At 39.4% G+C, this 22,942-nt stretch overlaps 1 protein-coding gene and 1 long non-coding RNA gene across 7 annotated transcripts in view; one reads left to right on the top strand and one right to left on the bottom strand.

The window, feature by feature from the left end:
• The window catches only part of NTNG1 (netrin G1), a 150,129-nt gene that overhangs the window by 19,316 nt on the left and 107,871 nt on the right, over positions 1-22,942 (top strand). The window lies entirely within an intron of this gene.
• Positions 18,687-22,461, bottom strand: LOC127386905 (uncharacterized). 2 transcript variants are annotated; one of them, XR_007890006.1, is made up of 3 exons: positions 22,318-22,461; positions 20,560-20,756; positions 18,687-20,190 (listed from the first exon to the last, which is right to left on the bottom strand). It is a non-coding gene; the product is annotated as an uncharacterized LOC127386905 (long non-coding RNA). The 2 variants fall into 2 exon arrangements; XR_007890007.1 differs by having other exon boundaries at positions 18,687-19,848.

The raw sequence follows: 22,942 nt of genomic DNA, 5'->3' as shown, positions 1-22,942 counted from the left end.
AACTCAGGGCAGTCCTTTGATACTCAGGGCAGTTTATTCTGAAGCATGTTGTGGAAGCGTTGGATAATCCAAACGCTTCTGCACAATGGATTATTCTAAACAATATTTACCCTTAAAAATGTCCTTGGCTAGTGCAAAGTGAGGAGAGCAGCTGTTCAATGTTTATTTTTATCTTCACTCTTCATTGGATATTAGACCTCTGCCTCTTTTAGGGCTTACTACAGTATCCCTGACAAATTTACTGCACAACGCTGGCTCATTCATTACAAGACACCTATTTTGTGTGCCCTGGGCATCTCTTGTACCCTCCACCACATCTGGGAGAGTTTAGAGTAAGGCCACTGAAGTCACATTGGAAGTGCCTGGACCCTGGTTTGGGTGCTCCATGCTGCCTCAGCCATGCAAGGTAGCTGAAAAGCAGGCATAAAAATGGAGCAGAGAATTTTTACTGGTACAGAAAAATTCCTCCAGTAGCAGAGGACTGGCAAAGCCAACTCAGTGCCAACTGCTCTTTGATCCTTCTCCTATTTCAGAAACACATTCAGGAGGTGGACCATCCCAGCAGCTGGCGGATGTGGAAAGGACTTGAGAAAAACCTTCCCAGACAGTCAGTGCAGCTGGCACTCCGGGACTTGAGTAACCAACACAAACTAGGGCAGCCTTTAGGAAGCCCTGAATTACACCTAGAGTTGTTCCAAGCTCTAATCAGGATTAAATGCTTTTTAGAATTAACTACTTTTCTCCCTTTTCACTTGTGATGAGCATAGACTGGAAACCAAAATACATTAACTTGCTCCACACTGTGGGTAACAATTTCTATTATATATTCATAAATTAAAAATGCGAAGCTGTTTCATATAAGCTTCAAGAATGACAGTTGAAATAAAACTGTCAGTCTAGTGGGTCATGCCAAGAGCAGATCGTAGGTGCTTCTTGGCACTACAAAAACACTCATTTGCTGCACAGAGGACCTTATTGGATCCAGCCCTTCCAACACGCCTCTAATTACAGAAAGCTGATCCTCACGTGTTCATCCCTCATGTGTGAAATTCTGAGAGTTGAATCAAATTAAGTTCCAAATATATTTTCAGCTTATGTTGAGAGATGCCACTGTTTGAACAAGTACAAGGGAAAAGGAATACTGCTTTCCTTCAAACAGTATGAACAACACTGCAAAGGGATTACATCTGTTACAATGCTATCTTTATGCCTTTTTGTAAAGCAGCCAATGGCTAATGGACAGGAAGTCTTTCAGAAAGTTTTGCAAATCCACATAATGTTTCTGAGTGCTGGAGCATGCATTCAAATCACAAATTTAACTGAGGGGGGAAAAACTGGGGGATTCACACAGCCAGATAGCTCACGGTTGGCTATGTATCTGAGAAGGATCAAAACCACAAGTCTTGCAAGCTAAGAATGGCATTATTTTAAGTTTAAAATACTCCCTTCTAATGTTCCTTTTCAGTTTGTGGCATGTAAATCAGTGCTGCTTCTTGCCCATCAGAGCAGATCAAAGCATTTGTAGATGTTTCGCTGTGAAAAATGTGAACATCGATGGGTGCAGGGAGTTGGTCCCTTATCCAAAGCAATAACTCACATGGAACTGGGGAGGCTGAGAGAAATCCTATAGGTGCACGAACTAATCTAAATTACAAGGGCCAGAGATGAAGATGTACAGTGGTAGCTGATCACGCTGCAGTTTCTTACCATGAGCTAAAGCCCAACGCAAAGTTACAAGACTGCTTCTGAGAAATGCAGATGTGCGGTCTCCAGTACCTTCTGTTGCACTTGACATTTGTGTAGTGGATTAAATGTATTATAGGGGCACTCTCTAAAACTTGGAAGACCTCTGACTCAGATAATGTGACACATTCTAATCTTTCTGTTCATCTGAAGTACCTGTGACAGTCCCTGTAGTTTCAGGAATGTGCAATGAATGGTAGCAAACGCCCACACCTTATCTCACACCAGTTCCACGGATGAGCTGGTAACTTCACACAGTCCCACATTGCTTCTAAATGCTCTAGCGTGAAAGCTCCTAACAAGCACTGCAATTAAGGATTGTCCCAGAGGAAAATGAATGTAAGAAGTTATGGGAAACAATCATTTGTATTTCCTTTACTGTCACACTGTTTACTTTAGATAACTTCAAAAGAATTAACAATCTGTGGTTTAGAGCTTGAGAGGTTACACTTGCTATCTCAGAGTGTGAAAGTTCCTGCTTTGTACAGAATCATTGAAAGACAGTCACTGTGGTAGCTTTCAAGGAATCTCTCTTGTATTTGCCATGCCAGCTAAATTTAAAAGATTACTGTTACAACTCAGGCATTCCAATAAGTTTAAAAATAAATAAAGTTGGTGGTGCTGTTATAACAACTTAATATACTTCCTCAATGTCTTTATGTTTCTTATGATTTCTTGCACATCTGCTTGTTCAGTAAGGGAATCCACCCCTTTCAGATCCTCTTTGTCTAAAAATCTTTCCATTACTCTTTTTTTTTTTTCATAAGGAAATCAGAGTTCTCTGGACATGAAAATAGCATGAGAACAACCTGCAGTAATGTCATCTAAAAAATCCTAGGAGTCTGCAGGGGATGTCAGGCTGAGGGCAACATTATACTTTGCACTAGTACTTAACCATAGATCATTTCCATTAACTTAGTGAAGATGGGGGTTTAACTAGTTGATTCCCAAGTGAGCAGTTTCTATAGTGCCACTATAATAAATATATAAATAACTGTATTACTTCAGAGCACTTTCATTTATGAGCCCTTTTTTTGCTGGCTAGGTCCTGTCCAAACAGCTGGATGATCCTTTACCTCAAACACAAGCTCTCACCTTAAGGAAACAACAGGTACAGACAAATTGTGGAGCACCAAGTAGTAAGGGGTCAACACTAGTCAGCATGACAGACAGTAGTAATAATACAGCACACGATTAATATTTAGTATCACATTTCCACTAGTCATCACTGCAAAAGAGTCTTTTAAGGAGATAAATATAAGGAATTCATTATCTTATTTCACTGATACTTATGGAGAACTCCTCCCAAGTATGAACAGCAGCATAGGCAAAAATACAAGGGTGCCTGTATGACAAATCAAATACAAATCAAGCCGGTAAGCAGTTAAGGCTCTTAGCATCAGACAGTGATAAGAGGAAAGAGTTGGCTTCCTGATAGCAAACTGGAGATGATGAGTGGGGTGGGAATGGGCTGTGAAGTGTTTTGAAAGTGAGGGCAAGCAGCTGAAGTCTGATGTGATGGAGCAGTGATGCAGTGGCCAAAAGCAATAAGCTAGAAAAGTGATCTTCACAGCAGCATTCTGGATGGTTATCAACAGGGCAAGACTGCATTTGTCAAGGCCAGAAAAAAGGTTGTTACTATAATCAAGACATGGTAGGGCAAGAGCCTGAATGAGTGTAACTGGGAGGATGGATAGGAAAGACTGTATCATAGAGATATGATAGTGATGTAGCATGGAAGCCATAAATCATCTGGCAGAGCCAGTGCACTCACAGCAAGGTCAATTAGCCCATGATGAGCACCGTGCTGCCAAAGCTAGGATGCTGCTGCTACCCCAGCTATTGAGTTTGTAGCTATTGCAGGAACATCTAAACAACAGATTTATAGCTAGCTCAGATCTCTGCTCTGTGCAACTAAATACAGTATAAACATATTTAGCTTAAGTGTGACTTCCCAGATTAATCCACCTGACAGGCAGGAGGTGCAGCAGATCCTGCTTGCTTTAAGTCATTCCTTGCAGAGTGTTCCCTGCAGTTCTGGTTTTCCTTCTTTGCTCACAGTTCTGCTTTTGACTGTTTCCAATTTCTGTCATTGCTGATCAGCTGATCCTCTATCATTGCTGATCAGCTGCTCTACAGCAACCCTTCTCCTTCCTCCCATGTTTAAAACACCTTGTGTTTAAAACTGAGGTTCAAGTTATACTTTATTGTCCTCCTTGTTGGGGAGCAGCATTTTGTCATAATAAAGAATGGCTGGTTAGCCACGACATGCGCTGAGAGGAGTGACATTCTCAAAGTCATAGACGTATCCATTGGATCTCTTGTTTTCCCGTAATTCTGATAAGCAGTGTATTGCGATTTCTCTTTCCTCAGCATGGTAGATTTTCCATGGATTTATTCAGGGCCGTTAAACATGTGAAGGTTTTAGATACCTACTTTCCAGAGCACATACTAGTCATTCCAAGACATAACTGTCTTGGAGTCATTTGGCAGTCTCAGGCTGCACTGGTACAGGTTCCTTGCTTTCCATCATAGGCCCAAACCATTCAAAGTATTTACAATAAATAATTTTATATGCATGAGAATGTTTGAGAGCTTTCCAGTGATACTGATTGATAAACACAGGGAATCTGAAAAGGGAAAACATGGAATCCAAAATGCTTCTAAAATTCTTGCTGTGGTACTTGGCATCTGATTACCATAATTTTATTGATTTTCTGAATGGCCAGGTTACAATACTCTCAAAAATATTGTATATACTTGGGATGACATTTTCAGCGAGTTGTTAATTCTGTAACTTATACATGCCTTTGAAGCAAAAAATTAAAACAAGTGTAATGTACTTGATTGCATAATACAAGACCAATTTAAATGCCTGTATAAGCTTGCTAAACATTAACAGTCAGTGGGTTTATGAGAGACTAGAGCTACATTTACTATGCCGTATACGTCCACAGAATGAGAGATTTAATGACTTAGAGTAAAATTTAGTAGCTAGCTTCAGACCACTCCTCACCAGTTTAGAAGGCTCATGTTTTTATGGCTGAGGCCTGTGGAATATATTCTAGTCAGTTTTATCCAAGCCAGAGTTCAGCACTGCATTCATCAGCAGCACTGCAGAGACTGAAAACACTGGCTGGTACCTGGGTGCTGCTCCTGCACCAACATAGCCTCCCAAGCTATGAAGCTTGAGGATTGCTAGAAATGTCAATGCTACATAGCTGTGACTGCACTATAAATACACACTTTGGATTCTGTTTCCCCCAGTATTTATTCTTCCTTTCTCCCAGTTGCATCCACATGGATTTCAACCCATAAAGCACTTGCTTCCTCTGCAAGATGCACAACTTCACAGACTAATAGAAAGGAGAGAAAGACATTCAGCTGAAGACAGGTTACACGTAGTGATTGACTACTGTGAGCCTTAGAGAACATTAAATTTCTACTGAAATTTTCATTTAGGGTTTTATCTCCATTTTATCTGCTTTAAACCAGCATTAGCATGTCTCTTCTCTAGAGCAATGTATAAGAGACAACATGCAAGGTACCTTTTTCTTAAGTGTCAGCATAAATACCTACCTAGTGTCCCCAAAGAGTACAAGCAAAAGTGTTTCCCTCCCCCCACCAAAAAAAAAACCAAACACCAAAAGGTGAGAAAGACCTTTGCTTCCTTTGTTTTTTCTGCAGCGCTGGCACTTCAGGATGTTGGACAATTAGTGTTATGTTTATAAACATCATTATAAAAACTGTTGTTTTCAGCAGAATAAATTCAAGGGTCTCGCTCATCAATTTTAAATGAGAGTTGCAGGACTGCAAGGTCAAAGGTATAAGCTTATGCTGTTGCTGCTTTGAAAATGCCAAGAGAGGGATTTTCACCATAACTCTGCTTTCCTCCAGGGAAAAGCCTGCTCCATTATCGTTTTCATTTAAAATCGACATTGAAAAACAATCTTATATGAATTAAGAAAAGGGAGTTTATATTGATTTGGAATAATTATAATTGTAGGGAAGTATTTTCCAAGTACATTCTCTCTCCCTAATTAAACCCACAGAAATGCTTCCTTTTCTCGTTGTTGCCAAAGTGTGTTTCAAACTCTGGTACAATGCTTGATTGTGATTTCATTACAATTCCATTTCTACAGGGTATACAGGTGCAATAAAAGAAGTAGTAAAATTAATTAAAACTGTGGACATGTTTATACCCTCCAGGTGTCATAAAAGTTAGGGGCTGAGACATTTTTCAAGTAATTAAGCAGACAGTTCTGCTTTTTCTGATGAGTTATTGCCCTTCCCTCTTTAATCTGTGTAAGAGATTTCATAACAGAGCTGTTGTCAGGTGATGGGATTGCTCTTTACAATCAGCATCCCCCTCGCACTGCCGCGCACTAATGGAAATCACATCATCGCTGCAAAGAGGCAGTGACATGCAGTTGGCACATTCCCAAAGTCAGGCTTCACATGCCAAGGTCTGCCCATAATTTAGGCTAAAAAGAGGATAACGCAATTTTCAGTTTAACCAAATGTGGCTTAAATAACTTGAGTATTTATTCAAGGCACAGCACAGTTTCTGCATGTAAAGCTCAGTTCTCTGCGAGGGCAGCATTTAATCAGATTCATATGTGTCAGTGGTGTTTATGTTATGGGTTGGTTTTTTTCATTCTGTTTCTATTTTGTCAGGAGTTTGTCTTCTGGCCATGTTGAAATAATCACTGTTTTTCCTGAGGATGTGCAAATTGCCATGGTCGCATCCTCAGGCAATATTGTACATAAGGCTGTAATGATGGCATTTTCTTAGTTTTCAGTGCAAATTAGAAGCCAGAATTTGGCACATTTTACTTCTCTACATTAGCAGTGCATAAAAATACATCTCTTTCCTAGTCTCTTTGGGCTTCCAGTACCATAAGCACAACCTCCATTTATCTGCTGTACATATACAACCCTGTGGCTAGGACAGGAACAGGCGGTTGTAGCATCCACGGTGCTTTCTGGGCTGAGACGTGGCAATACACATCTTTGCTACCAAGGGCAGAGTCAGCCCAGTTACAACAGCTTAAACCAAGGAGAAGGGCCCATGTGACAAAGCAGCAATGTCACTGCCCTGCACTCAGGGCTTGTGGAAGAGCCATACTAACCCTGTGCTCTCCACAGCTCTGCTCAGCATTATTAGTAACCACTTCCAAGACCATCATTATCACATGAAAGTTGTTCTCCATTCCACATCCAAGAGAACAGCCTGCATGATATATGGCAAGTTGTGCGTTTTGTGCATTTTATTGTTTTTTTTTTTTATTGTTTCTTTTGTTGTTTTGTTGTTGGTTTTTTTATGTGTCTCTTGCAGTGCTATAGCACTGATATAAATGGGTAATCAAGTCCACCGTGCTTCCTTAGTTAGGAACAGTAATTTTAATTTTATTTACTATTTCACTTGTTTTGTATTTTGCAATCACTATTGATTATTTCTAATAGGCTTTTTTTTAATATTGCAGTAAAATGAGTTAGTGTAAGATAGATTCCTCTGCATTTAACAAAGTAGAAAATGCTAACTGTATTCAGTTGCAAATCCCCATAGCAATGGACATACTTAAAAATAATAGAGAATATTTGCATCAGAATGATAATAGTCACTGCACACCTCCATTTAGAGTTAGCGCCCTCCCTAAGCATGTTTCTTTGGTTATTCCTTAATGCTCTGTCTTTATGAACGTCTATAACTTGAATTAGATCTCCTTTAATAATGTAATATCCTCCTATTTTAAAAGTTATCCCTTACAAGGTCCTCTCTGATACACAACCAATGCATTTGACTAATATGCCAAAATAAAATATGATCGTCACATTAAAGCATATGGGATTGTGCTGAGAATAACAACTCAGGCCAAGCTTAAAAAAAAAATACAAGTAAAACCTTGGAGATTAAAGATAAAGTCATCCATTTCTAGAACCAAATTCAGCTTGTGTGTACTTTGTACCTGCTGTTCTGGGGTGGAATTTGACCTTTTGAGAGTTGAAAATAGTTTTTGAAATAGAGTTACTTTTTTTTTCTTTTCAAGTTTTAAAGAGCAGTTTTATAGTCTTTCAGTACAAAATTCTGCCTTCTGCAACAACCAACATAAACCCAGAATCTGTCTTGACCTAAATGGTGCTCCCTTCTATTTCTGCTTGTCATATTTGTGATCTTCCTTGTAATGCCCAGGCTTTCAGTTAAACATCATAGGCGTAAGTTCCATCAGTCACGTATTTTCGGTATATTACCTTTCTGTTTCACTGATTTGACTCATTATATAAAAGAACAAACAGAGCACCTTATTTACTACTTTTGTGCAAGTCACACTATGCGGTTGCATTGCTGCTTAAACAGTACCAAATCTTACTTGACCTCCCGTAGAAGTCAGCCCAGACATCTAATCACTTCCATCACTTGATTTTTAGTCTTTTCTATTTCTGCTACATCCTGTAGCACATGAAATAAGCAAAAGCCTATTTTAAAGATAGGACAACAATGATTTATGAAGTGGCATCTCAGTATTTCCACTGTTTCTTTCCTGTCCTTTTTGCATTCTAATACCATCTTTCTTTCCTCATGAAACTTCCTGCTCCATATGCGTTGTGCTGTTTCTGTGGTTCTTTTTTTAACTTACAACAGTTTTGGTTTACCACAGAAAATATTTCAAAAATTGTTTAGTAGACACTACATTCCTCAATGCTTAAGCAGAGATACTCAGAAATTAGCTTTAAGTTAAATATAATATGGACATTCGCAAATTTATATAGAAAGAAGCTTTTCTGAGAAAGGTTTAGCGATTAAGGTTTTATATCGCTTACTAGAAGAAAAATGTGCTCATAACATCTTGGAAAAAAGCTGGTATGGCAGCAGGTGCTTTTAGAGCATCTGATGTCAAGTGCAGTCTCTTACTATTCATTCATAGATTAGGGTAACTTTTGATTAATACAAAAATAAGTTTAAGTAACAAAGTCTTTATAAGTGTCTCATTAGAAAATTATTAAACTGCGTATTATTAGCAGTTCTTTTTCTTCCACAGTACATACTGAGTTTTAGATTAGAAGGGAAATTCTAGTTGTGAACACACTAGCATTTTGAGCTCACTGCTTCAGGTGCCCTGCTCACCAGGCTTGCTCTCTGATTTGGTGTCTCACAACACTCAGCAGCCCTTCCTGGCGAGCTAAGGGAACACAGCACACAGCCTCACCATCCTTCAGTTTTGAGGGCTTCAGAACCAACGTTACACATAACCAATTCAAAGCACTTCCACTGAGGGCATCCAGAACAGATCCATGGCATTACTACCAGCTCCAGCAACAATACAACATCAAACAAGTCATTTCCCTCCTACCAACTCAGTCCTCTGGCCTCCCAACATCCCTACTTAAGAGCACCTCCAGCAGGAGTATGCACCAACACACACAACAGAAGTTGTTTCTACAGGTAGCCACATGGTTAGAAATAAACATACTGGCTAGCCATAAAATGCTATCCATTAACTAATATCTACCAAATTCTAGGAGAATAAAAGAACACCCAAATCCTTTTCAAATAATTTGAAACTTACCTTGCTCAGAAATGACCAGAAGCCATCACAGCCTTCCAAACCTTTGGTAACACCTTTGCTCACCTAAGCTCTTAGTTAACTAACAGTCACCATCACTGGCCTTAATTAGATACATTTGTGAAGAGTCTCAAACAGACAAGTCATCAACACATAATTATCACTTCATTCCTGAAAGCTGGGTACATAGTGAGGAGTAGGTTGCCCCATGGCCCTGAAAAAAGTGAACCAAAATCCTGAGTTGAAAAAAATAACTGCATGTTATGATATTCACAGTTCAGATATTCAGAAATTGAGCATTCCATCAGTATTGTGTTTTCATACTATTAAAAATATGTTTATGCACTGCATTTTTAGACTTACAGTTTTAGAAGTAACAGTCTAGTGTTGAGTTTACATTGGATTTGAAGAATGCCTCTTTCTATAAGGATAATACTCCCTTTAAAATGTGAAACAAGATGCAGGATGGTAGCACCTGAGAAAGATATAGGTGTATAAAATTTCAAGAAGTAAATCAAGCTGAGCAAATCCACTGTCATCCTTCAATATCTGGAGTGGGATTTCTGGTTCTTTCTCAGTAGAAGGTGCTTTAATTTTATTTAAAAGTACATATATGGTGAGAATCCATATCCATAAATAAATAGGTATCTTAGAATAACACACTGAAGCTTAATATTCAGAGAAGCTAACTACATCATGCTATTTGTACCTGTCCTCAGCCCACTCCTTTCCTAGCCCACATACGTGTTTTTTCTAGGTATGGAATCACTGAATTTTTATATAGCGTGTAGGCAGTTATATATATAATTATCGGTGTGGAAGAAACAATTTAGTTCTGATTAACTAAACTTTTCCACTGCAATTTGCTATATCAGAATAAAAGAAAACAGAAAATAATTACAACCCAACTGTAGCTAAATGTGACAAAGCTGAGCTATGCCAGCAGGGACTGGAAAACAAAAGTAGTCTGTATTTCTGTAGATGGCTTGTCTTCTCTTTGCTTGGGACCACAGGCAAGATAGCTTCCATCATTTCCAGGAATGGAGGCTGAAGGTTGACAAATATTTCAATAAAGCAAAAGTTGATCTGGTGAAGCATCTCAAAGAGAGGTAATAATCTTAGAGTATTTGTTGCTATTGTCCTCTCCACTAGCCACCATTTTGGAGATTTCTGGTTTCCCAGAACCTGATGTTTCAAGTGTCTTTAAAACCTCAACATTTTCACTGCATGTTTCAAGTTAGGATGTCCTTTGCTGCTGCCTCCTCCTTTCCATCCTTGCTGTGGTTATTGCCCGTTTTCCCTCAGCAGAAGCCACAGAGGGGACTCCCCCACTGCTTAAGCCTGAGGTTTCCTATTTTAGCTTGAACTGCAGCCAAGGGGGGTGGTCAGCTTGGTCAGCTAAACTGATGAATTTTGCACTGAAGCGAGCAGCCAGTCTAGTCTGCCAACTCTGCTGTGGGGCTCTGACATCCAGGGATGGTCCGTGACTTACATCTCTCCAGCCAGAGTCACTGGGGAGTAGACGTCAAAGCCCTTCATGAGCTGGAAGTGTCATTGTGACTGGCTCCAGCAACCTCTCATGTCTGTTGGTTTTGGATGGATGCATTTATCTAAACAAAGCTCCTTCTCTGTTTGTTTGGGTATTTTTTGTTTGCTTGTTTTGGCATTTACAGAGAGAGGGATCAAATTCCTTCAGCATCAGTTCTCCTCTGTATCCAGTATTAGTTATAAACAGACTAACTGTGGAATAGTAAACTTGTGCTTTCTCACGCCAGGTTCTCACCCTCATTCACTGTTTTATCTCATCCTTGTGGTAACATCCCAGCTGGCCCTCAGGGCCCATGTGAAGCCCTGAGATCTTTCTGTTTCCCTTCCCCCCAGTTCCTTCAGCAGCTGTGTTGTTTTAAATCCATACACAGCCTTAAGTTGCCAGAAGCTGTAGCCCTGCCTGTCCTGCCCATGGCAGAATATAGTGTTTCACTAGCTGCAAAACAACTCCCCATATTTCTTCTGGACATCTTGCTAACCACTGTCAAAATTGTTTTGTGGCCTAGTCTCCTGCCAAGTCTCTTTCACATTCAGGCAATGACTTACATTGTTTATTCTTCAAGAGGACCAAAGACTATCTAAGAGTCCTTGTTTTCATACCTTGTTTGGTATGCTCATTTTGTGCACTTGGAATTTACTCCTCCTGGACTGTTCATATTGGCAGTAGCTCTTGTGCATCCAGGCTGCCAAACCCACAGCAGATAGTCCCTGAAGGTGCTATGGCCACGTACCACAGGCATCCTCCACCACAGGTCATGTCAGTTGAGGTCTGAGATGCGTAGTGTCTGTCATTGACATTCAGAGGAACATCCTTCTCTTGGCCCAGAGGCCCCAGCACTTCGCAGTCATACACCCAGCACTGCAGCCAGATAGTTTTGTGCTTTATATAAAGCACAGGCTTGCATTTTTAAGGAATAGAGTAAAAAAAGCCTTTTCACTTTAAGACAAAATTATCATGTTTCTTCTCTACCTGCTTGGTCTTCTCCTTTTTTTCCTCATAAAATTGAAGTTTTTAATGGAGGCAGCAGTGGTTTGTGCTCCCAGGGAGGCTTGGTCTCACTCCCCTGGTGAGTCAGAGCTGTGATTGTGTATGACCTCTTTGCTGACCTCACTGTGCCATTATTTACTTGAGGCAGGCAAAATATGGAAATGTTTTCTTCCTCATTTTCACTACATTTACCTAAAATGTATTTTTGCAGTAAAGGATCCTGGCTTTTTTTGGTATACCAACACAGCTGCTTTAGGGTTGCATTCTTCGATATTTCAGAAATTACACTTTAGTTCGGGAGCTTCTGATGAAGCTAACACACTAGAAATCAGACCCAGGGGTTTATATGTTCAGTTTTATTAAAGCCATCAGTATTTAGGCAACCCAGGATTACTGTGATTGGCAGTTCAAAAATACAATGGTCTTTTGTGTCTAATGCATGTTATGCTGGAGAATATTTAAATCAATAATAATGCTATCAGAGCTGGAAATCAAATGCAAAATAATTCCCTGGGCTTCCCATGTATAATGACATTTGCTCTTTTGATGAATTGCTAATGTATTCTTGGACAGAAGAGCTGGCAGCCCACCCAGCTCCACTATGTAAACAGCAAAGCAGGGAGTGCTGGATTGTATTTACCACTATTTACTGCTAACAAACCATGCACCTTTCAACACATTACCTCTCTGCTATGAATTATTCCAGTTCTGAAAAAGTAACATCTAAATAAACTTTAAGACTAGGCTTTTAAGAAATTGCTGGTTTCCTCAAGGAAACCGTAGCTTGCTCTGTTTGTGTTGAAGTGACAGTATCAAATTGAACCATAATTATCTTTTTTAAAAAGGCAAAAATGGTTTCAGCTATGGTGTCTGCCTGATCCTCCCAGCAATTTCCACGACTCTAACTGTAAAGTGCTTTTTTTCTCTGTGTTCATTTCTCTGATGTTTGTTTCTGACACCTCATGCAAGAGAAGCAGCCTGACTAACTGTTAGGCAGGCAGACCTGCACTGGCAGCAGTGAAATGAACTATATCCAAAGAACTGTCAGCATTTAAAAAGAATACTAGTTTTGAGATTTTTTATTTTTTTTTGTAAGCATACTGCTGTGCTATGATTTATTTTCATAGTGGATTCATAAAGATGTTAAAAGCGTGAAGTATTTCTGATTGCCAAAGGATTCTGGCTTTGCTGGAAGATGACAGCTATAAGACTAAACAGAAAATTTATGTTAGTGTGAGCTCCAGTAATTTTTAACAGATGCATCCTTTTATCTTGAGATTGGAAAAGACTATGAATTCCTTATTTAATTTACTGTGCTCACCATCTTAATTAAATAATCAATTGTTCTACATTGTATTTGATACATGTGGACATATATCTACATTCAACAGATACATGAAAGATCTGAAACCTTACTAACCCTTTTCCAAAATCAAATAATTTTCCCCATATTTACTTACTGGTTCTTCTTCTTGAGCTTTCCATTTAGACTTACTTATTTATGAAATATTATAGTAGTATCACACTACAGTTGCTCAGAGAAATTCAGAGAAAAAAGTAAATATATGCATTTCAAATACAGAAACGTGCTTTCTGGCTTTGTGCATTTTCTGATTAATATTAATTTTCCCATTAGTATGTTTTATTCCTTACGAGTGATTGAATGGCTGTGACCAAACAAAGAACAGAAACCTCACCAGGTAGAATACAATCCTTACAGAGAGAAGTTAGCAATTCACAAGATGATAGGTTCAGGTGATACCTTGCTTTTCCTTAGACTTCTGATTCCAATCTCACGACTGAATTGCAGCATCCTTGGGTGTCTGGGAATTATTTTTCTTTCCTGCTCATGTTAGATTGCAAACTGCTTTCAGCAACCTGCACGGTATTTCCCCATTGCCCCGTTTCGAGTGCCTCTGGTGGTTTTCTCGTGGTTGCTTTATGGCTCTGGCTCTGCAGTGCTAAATGCATCTATACCATGTCTGACATCAGAACTCTTCTCTCTCAATGAGACTTCCCAGCAGAAAACCAAAAATTGTGAATAAGAGTAACTGTCATTAGCTCTATGGAAATTGTATCCATTCAAGAGAAAAAATGGTGATCTGGGCTACACTGAAATAAAATACAAGTTTCTGGGGAATCTCTTTTCCTGTACTGTGGAATATTAAGTAGAATACTCTCAACTGCCTTCATCTGAGATTAAGAGGATAAGTCACACCAGGTGTAGGACAAAGGGCTTTAACTGGATGCTTTGATACATAATGCACCTGCATCTCACTAGAATTTCTTTCCCAAATAATCTCAGCACCAAAAGGGTGACAGGAGTAGCCCCTGTATGCCTCAAGGATAACAGGGACATCAGATCTGGTGGTGGAGTTGCAGCTGCTTTGCTGGGTTAAGATTTTCTTTATCACAGGCATCAGTCTCTAACCTGACCAACAAGCAGAAGAACCATGCGCCGGTGCCCTGGCAAGCCCACCTTGCCAGCCACCCAGCCAGTAGCATGCACACCCAGTTTATATTCCATTCATTTCTTTGCCATTCAGGAGCCATGGGGATGTGTGGAAATAAAGCAATTCCTTCTCTGTTTTCTCTGCTGCCCCGCATGCACAGGATTAGGCTCTTAATTTATGTAAATTGCCAAGCACAAAATATCCCAATCTGTGTGTCCCTGTTAAAGACTGCAGTATGCACTGCTGCCACTCTCCCACCACACAACCATAGCCAGTTTATTCCCTAACACAACAAGCACAAATTTTATCAGGGTGATGGATTACGTCAGAGAATTTTTCACTGACAAATTCTGTTTCCATTCCCTCCCATTGATTCATTGTTTCAAAGAACCGATTATCTCTCTCCCTTTCTCTACCATTGCCCAGAAGGTCAAATTACTGTTTCTAGAACTTTTTGAGGAAAAACAAAACTGTGGTTCTTTTATTTCAGATCTGAAAGAAGAGTATTGTCACAGCTGTGAAGAAGGTTAAGAGTGTGCCAGCAGCTCTGATGATTAGCAGCCGCTGTTCTTGTGTGCGTGTTTGTAGAGAGCTTGTATGCCATCCTGCACATTCATCCAGTTCGTGTTGCAGAGCCTGGCAGAATCTAGGAAAACTTTATCTGTGAGAAAAGCAGCTTGGTGTCAAAACAGTTTTGCTGATAAAATTCAGTCTGGTTCACCACTGGTGCTGATAGAGCTTCAGGTGGCTGATAAATAATAGATATTTCTATACTGTAACAAAAGTATTTATCAAAAACAACTTCTCTAATAGAAAAGGTTCGTTGGTCTCTATTTCAGGTATCTAAACATTTTGAGCTATTAATTTAAAAGGATATCTACATACCTGAGGGGTTAGATTATCAACAGGTCTCACTTGCATTCACATGTTCCAAGCATTAAGCCCCCTTAGATACAACTTCATCTCTGAACAGAGGTGCTTGGTAAGAAAGGGGGGATAGAGGGTGGCCCTGCTCACTGTTCCCCTGCTGACTGGTGCTCCTCTGTCAGGGCTGGGGACAGACTGTTGGCACAGGCTCCTCCTGCCCTGGCAGCAAAGCAGGAGCTCGTGCCTGTGCACATGTGAGTGCAGCCCCCCAAGCTCCACCAAATCCATGGGTGACCATACTGCAGGAATTTTAACCTATTTCTGAGCAGTCATTTAAGCTGTACAGGCAACATTTCTTTCTTACTGCATCTGACATGGATGTCTCTTCTGAATGGCTCTTCCCTGACCATCAGTGTCATTCTCTATGGCAAGTTCTGTGCAAGATTTCAAAATGAAACCAAACCCTGGTGTAAAGCCGGCACTTTCCTGAGAGGGAGATGAAGAAGCTGCCAACTGTTCAGTGCTGACTGTTGTGGGCATCAAGCATCTCTCTGTGTCTTCCCCTGAAACATGGGCATGCACTTAAAATACCCAGCCATTCCCAATGAAGACCATATCAGTCATACATTAGATATTTATCTTTCATGCCTGCTTACTTCTAGTTGATACCTGATGTCTTTAGCATGCATCATATTGCATTGCACATCAAAGCTGTAGCTAGCATGAAAATACAAAGATTCCTTAGAGCTAAAAATATGAACACCGACTCTATAGATCTTAGTTTTACATGACATTGCCTTTTGTGCAGTAATTACTGTTTTCCAGCTGTTGAGGTCCACATACTGATTTGCACAAGTTAAATGCAGACTAACATTAGTGGCTTTAGCAAAATCAGTACAGGCTTGCTCTCATTTCCTCTATCAACACTAGTATTTTTTCAGAAACTGCCAATGGTTCCAGTGATTTGGGCCCCACCATGGTTTGGCTTATTGAAGTATTTAGAAAAAAATTGAGCCTTAGGAAGGACAGAGAGATAGGGGAGCAGAGAATGAGACAGGGTGAGCTTTCTGTTTCCTTTCCTTCCTTCTGCTCCTTGCATCTAGCCCACAATTGATACTGGAACTTTCTCCAAGTCTGGGGAAAGCAAGCCATTCTTCAGAGGGGAAGACTAATTTAGTGGGGCTTCTCACTAATTTCCCTTAAACAATTCCCTTAAACAATAAACCATTTATAATTAAGAAAGTTGCAGAAAGAAAAAAATCTAGTTGAATATCTCTTACAGCTAAGCTGTGCTGCAGAGCAGACTGCATGCTCAAAGGAAGCTTTAAAGTGTTCTTCCAGTTGTATTGCCTTCTGTCTTACCTTTCTCTCTATAAACCCTGCAGAAAATTCACTTGAAATGCTGATCCATCTGAACTTTAAGTTGGCATCTGCATGGCTGCATTATATGAAGTTTTTGGTCAGTTTCCTGGCTGTTGAATATACTTTTATGTTTTTAATCTTTAATTTTTCTAGCTTTTTTCCTCTTGCCAGATTTCAGCAGTTTCACAATAGCATATAGAGGCAAAAAAAAAAAAAAAAAAAGAAAAAATGAAAAATGAAAAAGAAGAAAAAAGTGGAAAAAAAAATAAAAAAAAAGAAACCACCACCATTTTTTTTCTGTTATCAATCAAGGGAAAGCAGAGAAGGAAAGGAAATGAAAACAAAAGAAAAAAATTTAAAAAATAAAAGAGAAAGAAAAAGAAACTTGAGCAAAAGAGCAAGCACTATTATTTTTAGAACAGGCAGCTCCTTATGGCAGCTCATCTTACGTAGTTTTCTGTTTCTCCAAAAGACTCGAATTCATTCCTTTCAAGACTTTTGTATTGATCCTCTTTCTTTTCAGAGTTCCTGACCTTCCTTTCCTGTCCCAGCCCAGCTGGCATGCTTTCATACAGCTCAGCTAGCTTCTCAGGGCTTGCATTTTACATTTCAGCAGGAATACCCTTAACACACTTAATCTACTCCTTTACACTACAGCAACTGAACTGCATAGAGTGGATCTGTAGACCTGTTTCTTCATTGGGGGTTTCTGGGGTGTTGTGGGTTTTTTTGTTAACAGAAGATTTTACCTGTTGAAATAAAAAGTCAGGTTGATTTTGCCATAACTATGAAAAATTTCACAAATAATAGCTGTGGTCTGCCTAGTGTTGCCATTCCTTGCTTCTCTATATCTCTCCTTCCCACCCCTCCCGCCCCATGTTTTGTGTCAATATTTTAACAACTTATATGCAGATACAGAAATAATTATTAGTGTTAAATTCCTTTCCAGTAAAATTTTAAAATTTTCAGTTTGATGTCTAGCTTAGAGCCCAGACTTAGAAATTTCAAACTCCTTTACGAGCTACAATTTCTGTCCTCTTCAAAACACAACTGGAAGCTGCCTGACCCCCCTTTCACAGTCTGTTCCTGTTCACTCTCTACAAGGGACGTTTCTGCACATCCTGTGCCTTGCTGTCCCTGTCACCATCTGAGAGCCCATCTGCCTGCCTTATGCCTCCTAGTGTGGAGAAGATCCCAGAGGCTGTCTGAGGACAATGCAGTTGCCAGGCTCCCCCAGGCAGCAGGGACTGTATCCAAACTGTGCCCACGGGGGTCAGGAGGCAGAAGGAGCTCTTGCTGGTACTAACAGATAAGAGCAGCCACAAAGAAATCCAAAGGCAATGGGCAAGCATTGAGAGATGGGGAGGGCAGAGGGAAGGAGCAGGCTTGCTTTCTAGACACCACATTTTCTGTGGAATGGAGCACAAAAAAATGGAATTTGGGAGTTGCTGATTCCTTCTTTGGCAAAGGGAAAGAAAGCATAGGCTATTGTGGAAATAGCAAAAAGTGCTCTTTCAAGAGTTAAGAAATTAGGAAAATTTTTTTCACACTATATGGAAAAGAGAAACATAGATGTGTTTTGAAGCCTGGTAGCAAAAGTGAAAACAAGAGCCGTCTGTGGAGACAGTACACGGAAGAGTAGAAAATAGTTACTGAAAAGTCTTCAATCAAATACATATATTATGTCGTATTAGTTGTACTAGGATGTTTCTTGAACCACCATTACAACATTCCTGTTCTTATACTCCATTCCTCCCCCTAGCTCAATTCATTTTCTAATATTTTTTTTCCCCTTCCTTTTCCATTGCTCCTTAGCCTCTTTCTTTGTAAGTGAGGTTGTAATTAACAATTCATTTTCTTCTTACCTGTCACAATTTCCATCCTTTGGCCAGCCCTACCTTTTCATGTATGTGGTATAAAGTGCATAATATGTAGTTAAATTTAAGTGATGGAACTAATGACTCACAAGACAGTTTCGGTGTCATTTGAGAAAAATATCATTATGAGAATTTCTTGACAGTCCCTAGAGAGCATCCATCCAATCTCAACTGGCTTGAGCTACCACCAGGAAAAAGATAAGCAATTCCTTTTTTTTTTTAATTATTTTTTTTTTAACCATCATTTTGAAACCACAGCCAAACTAAACAAATAAACAGCACAAAGTCAATCCCATCCATCTATAGATCTAGTACTGAAAATCGGTAAGTCACCTGTGTTTGTCCTAGGAGAAGCTTGTTTTTGGGCACATATCTTTAGGCGTTTCCAACATTAACTTAACTAGTTAGGATTTGTAAAAATAAAAGGTGTATAAAAGAAATTTTTTGTTAGAAGTGTGTGGAAGATAGGCACAATATTTTAACCCTTAGGGAAAATGCTTTTGCTACTATGTAAAAACACCTCTGCAGTGCCACCATATAAATGTTACTGTGCACAGGTGTCTCCAACCTGCCCATGGGGGAGTAAAATGTTCCTGCCTGCTTTTAGTGCCCAACATGAATGTGAGGTGAGTAAAAGTTTCAAAATTCACTCACTTTGTAAAATTTTTAACTTACCAATTGAAAGAACGAAGATAACTACTGTCTCAAAAAAATTGCGTTCTCTTTCTTCAACTGGACTAAAGGAGTAAGGTGTCACTAAGCTGATTTATGGTGGCTGAGGATCAGCTTGTGGTTCTCAGAATAACACGTCCAGGAGAGCTAAGTTTATACTGCCTAAATTGAACCTGTGCCCAAACATATATTTTTCTCTGACACTTAATGTTTGCAGACCGCTATTGCTTGTGTGAGGCTTTGTGGAAGGAGGACTGGGTTTGCTGGGTGTTTTGTATTTGGTTTGGTGGGTTTGTTTGTTTTTTAAAAAATTTCTGAGTGCACATAGCCTTTTTGTTCTACTTTGACACTGTGTTTTGCTTTAGTCTGAACACATAAGAACAACCAACCTGATCTGCGTAAAGCGTTTGTGTTGCCTTTCCCTACTGAAATTAGTAGTCTTCAAATCAAACCAATATGTTTATACTGCGTATAACAGCCTAACTGTGACAGTCAAAAAATGAGTACATTTGAAGCCGATTATATTAATTGCTATTCAGGGCATAGCTTAGATTAACTATTGTGTTTGTGTAGGATGTTCATTAAGAGGTTTCCTGACTGCTGTTTAGAAGATTGATTACTTGTTACATTTACCTTGTGGTTTCTGTGGGGAAAATGTCTTTTAGGCTTCAACATTTGCAAACATGCCGAGGCCAGGCAGGTCCACCAATGAGTGAGGGTACCTCCACGTGCAACATCAAGAAGCAAAGACGTATGTCTGCATTAAAACCAAGCTACAAAATAGAAGATGCATAAAACAGACATTTTAAAGTCCCTGAGTCTAGAGATAATAACGTCGCTTTAGGCATGGAGGCACCTCTAATAAGCATCCAAAAGAAGTCTGTGATGATCCACATCTCTTTGTGGATGGCATCAGCTTCCATGACTTACACCAGGCCCAGGTTGGGAACTGCTGATTCATGGCTGCCTGCTCCTCCCTGACATCACAGGAGTCTCTGTGGCAGAACATAAGTGGTTCCCCATTCCAGGGGAAAGCATCTTCAACATCTTGGCTTCACATTGTATTTGTCCGACTCAAAAACTGGTTATTCAGAGATGCCTCAGGTCCTGAAAAACTTTGTGTGCAAAAACCTCCCTTAAAGGACTATATTTCAAGGAAAATTCAGTTGTCATAACTATGGTCACATCACACTCAATCCAAAACATTGGCCAGTTTGTCCTTAACCAAGCTGCCCAGAGAAGTGGTGGAGTCACCATCCCTGGAGGGATTTAAAAGCCACATAGATGTGGTGCTGAGGGACATGGTTTAGTGGTGGACTTGGCAGTGCTTGGTTAATGGTTGGACTTGATGACCTTAAAGGTCTTTTCCTACCTAAATTATTCTATCATTCTATAATTACGTTAAGGGAAATTAAAAAGCATACAGAAAAATGCCAATTGGCAGATTTGTGTGGATGAAGGAAATGATTTACAAAAAAGCCCACCTCAATCCTTGCTGCATCTCTTGCACCATTTGCAAAAATGGTAAGTTTTCAGTCCTTGAATCTTGTAATTTGACAACAGGGTGACCCAGGCTTTGCAGGCAAACAATGTATTGCTTGATATTTCTTCTAGAAATTGTCTAGTTTGGGGCAGAAATGGGAATGTCAGGCTTCCTGTGGCACAGTGCTCCAGTTAGTATCTGCAAGGAATTCAAGAATAAATTCAAATGTAAGTTAAATTAGGTGACATCCTCAGATGTGGTGAAGGATAAAGGCAAATGTAAACTATTATATTTTCGTCTCCTGTAGCACTCATGAAATAGGTTAATTAACCAGATGAACTCTTTGTCCATATTCCTGACCTGTTCGTCTTTTTTGTCCAAACAACAAACACATGTTCATAAAAAGCTGTTTACAGCTGTAAAAATATTAGGTCCAGAAAAGAAGGCAAAAAAAAAAAAGGAAAACTAAATCATAGCAATCACAGTTGTTCTAAATATTTAAAGATTGCCTTACCATATAATGTTTAACTAATAACAGGAGTAATGTATAAGATAGCATATAACTTTGCAATGGACATGGGGTTTGTCTTTGTTTATTTCAGTAACACACTTTGCTTTCTTTGCTCTTACTAGGGATGTTAAAGCAGAAAAAACAGAAATGTTTGCTTTAAAATTCAAAATAATCCCTAGACCCAGATTAAAGATCTTAGCAGGCATCTGAGAGTTTTCCTAGCAGACCTAGTAGCAGTTTCAGCCAGAAAGGGTTTAGAGGTCCTGAGTATATGAAGACGTTTTCCTTTTAAGCAGTTAGGCTGAGATAAACTGTCAACTTTTATTCCTTAGCTAGTAACAAGTGCCATCTGCTAGATGTGGTGATGATGAATATGGTCTACAGCTCCAAACAGACAGTTAATATAAATTTGTTTTGACCTGCCACTAAATCTTTGCATCCAGCAAACAAAATTCTGCGTAATGATACCTGTCTTGTTGCAATGATTACTGCGTGCCCATACCCTGGTGTGTCCAGTAAGTAAATTGATATTAAGCTGTGATATATTTCTCGCATTTGAAAAAAATTATTTTAGAAGTTTTTCCTGAGTTTAATACTTTTCCTTCTCCAAATCCTCATGCCTTTAAAAAGTTTAAAAAGTGGCGTGTTAAGTAAAATGACTTAATATTGCAAGCCATAAAGAGTAAATTACAGTAAAGTTCCAATAAGAGGCTGCTCCTGTTTCATTAACGTATATTCTTTATAACAGCATCTTTAAAATTTGGGGAAAAGAAGGGAGAGGAAGAAAGGAGTTTGTGAAGTTGCACTTCTGGCTGTTATGAGAAGTTCTTGTCCTGGTCTTCACCACTTTTGTCATTTAGCATAATGTGCAGTAAGATGGAGGAATGAGGGGAAATTAGGCAGTCAGGAAAATAAAGGTAATCCATTTTTTTGTAATCAAGCACTTCTCCATCCCATATTCTTGATCAATCATAAGACAGAAACCTTTCATTTTCTTATGCTCTTCTTATGTGCAAAATTCCTCATTGTAGATGGGCTGCTGCCTTCAGACTGAACACTTGATTCTTTGTCTCATACACAGCAACATGAAGGTGTGATTTTATGTGCATGGACATAGTGATGCTGTTTGGATTGTGTTAGCATGGATTTAAAAAAAAAAAAAAAAAAAAAGTAGGAATGAGGAGCCAAGACCTCTTGGAACCCTTGAGTCATTTCTGATCCTATTACCTTTACACTTTCAGCACTCACATTATCAACACAGGATGGAGTCTCACTGGCATTGATGGGCCTTTTTGTGTTGTAGTTATTCCCTGATTTTCCCGTGTGAGCACATCCACTGTCTTAGGACCAAGTATGGGTGAAATACTGTGCATTTTGTTGCCGATTATAATGGTTGCCCTTCTGAGGGTGTTAGTTCCTGGAATAAAGAAATTGGCACCATTATTAAAATACTGACTATGGGTATGATTGGTCAGAAACAGCTATGAGGAAAGATTGACACAAGTACCTTTGCTATAATATGTTCTAGGAAAAGGAAATTAATCATAGCCAAATACCTGAAAAAAAACAGGAAGAGGGCTAAAATGGAGAAGGGATGGAAAAGGTATTTTTTAGCTAGAAACCTTGCCTGGAAAGATGGTTGGCCCAGTGAATAAGTAAACTGCCACGGGGTGATTCACCTGCATACTCATAGGAAATAAGTAGGACTACATTAACAGCAGACCTTCTCCAGCACCAGTTTTCAAGAGGAACCCACAGGACTCTCAGTATCACCATTTAGGAAAGAAATACTTAGCTGTGGCTTTTATATTCAGACGAATTACCTGAATTAATCAAGGATTCAGAAGAAGAAAAACAGTATTAAAAAGATCAT

Source organism: Apus apus, chromosome 7, assembly GCF_020740795.1.
Source record: "Apus apus isolate bApuApu2 chromosome 7, bApuApu2.pri.cur, whole genome shotgun sequence".
NCBI classification, from domain to species: domain Eukaryota; kingdom Metazoa; phylum Chordata; class Aves; order Apodiformes; family Apodidae; genus Apus; species Apus apus.
This window is presented reverse-complemented; position numbering and strand designations above follow the sequence as displayed.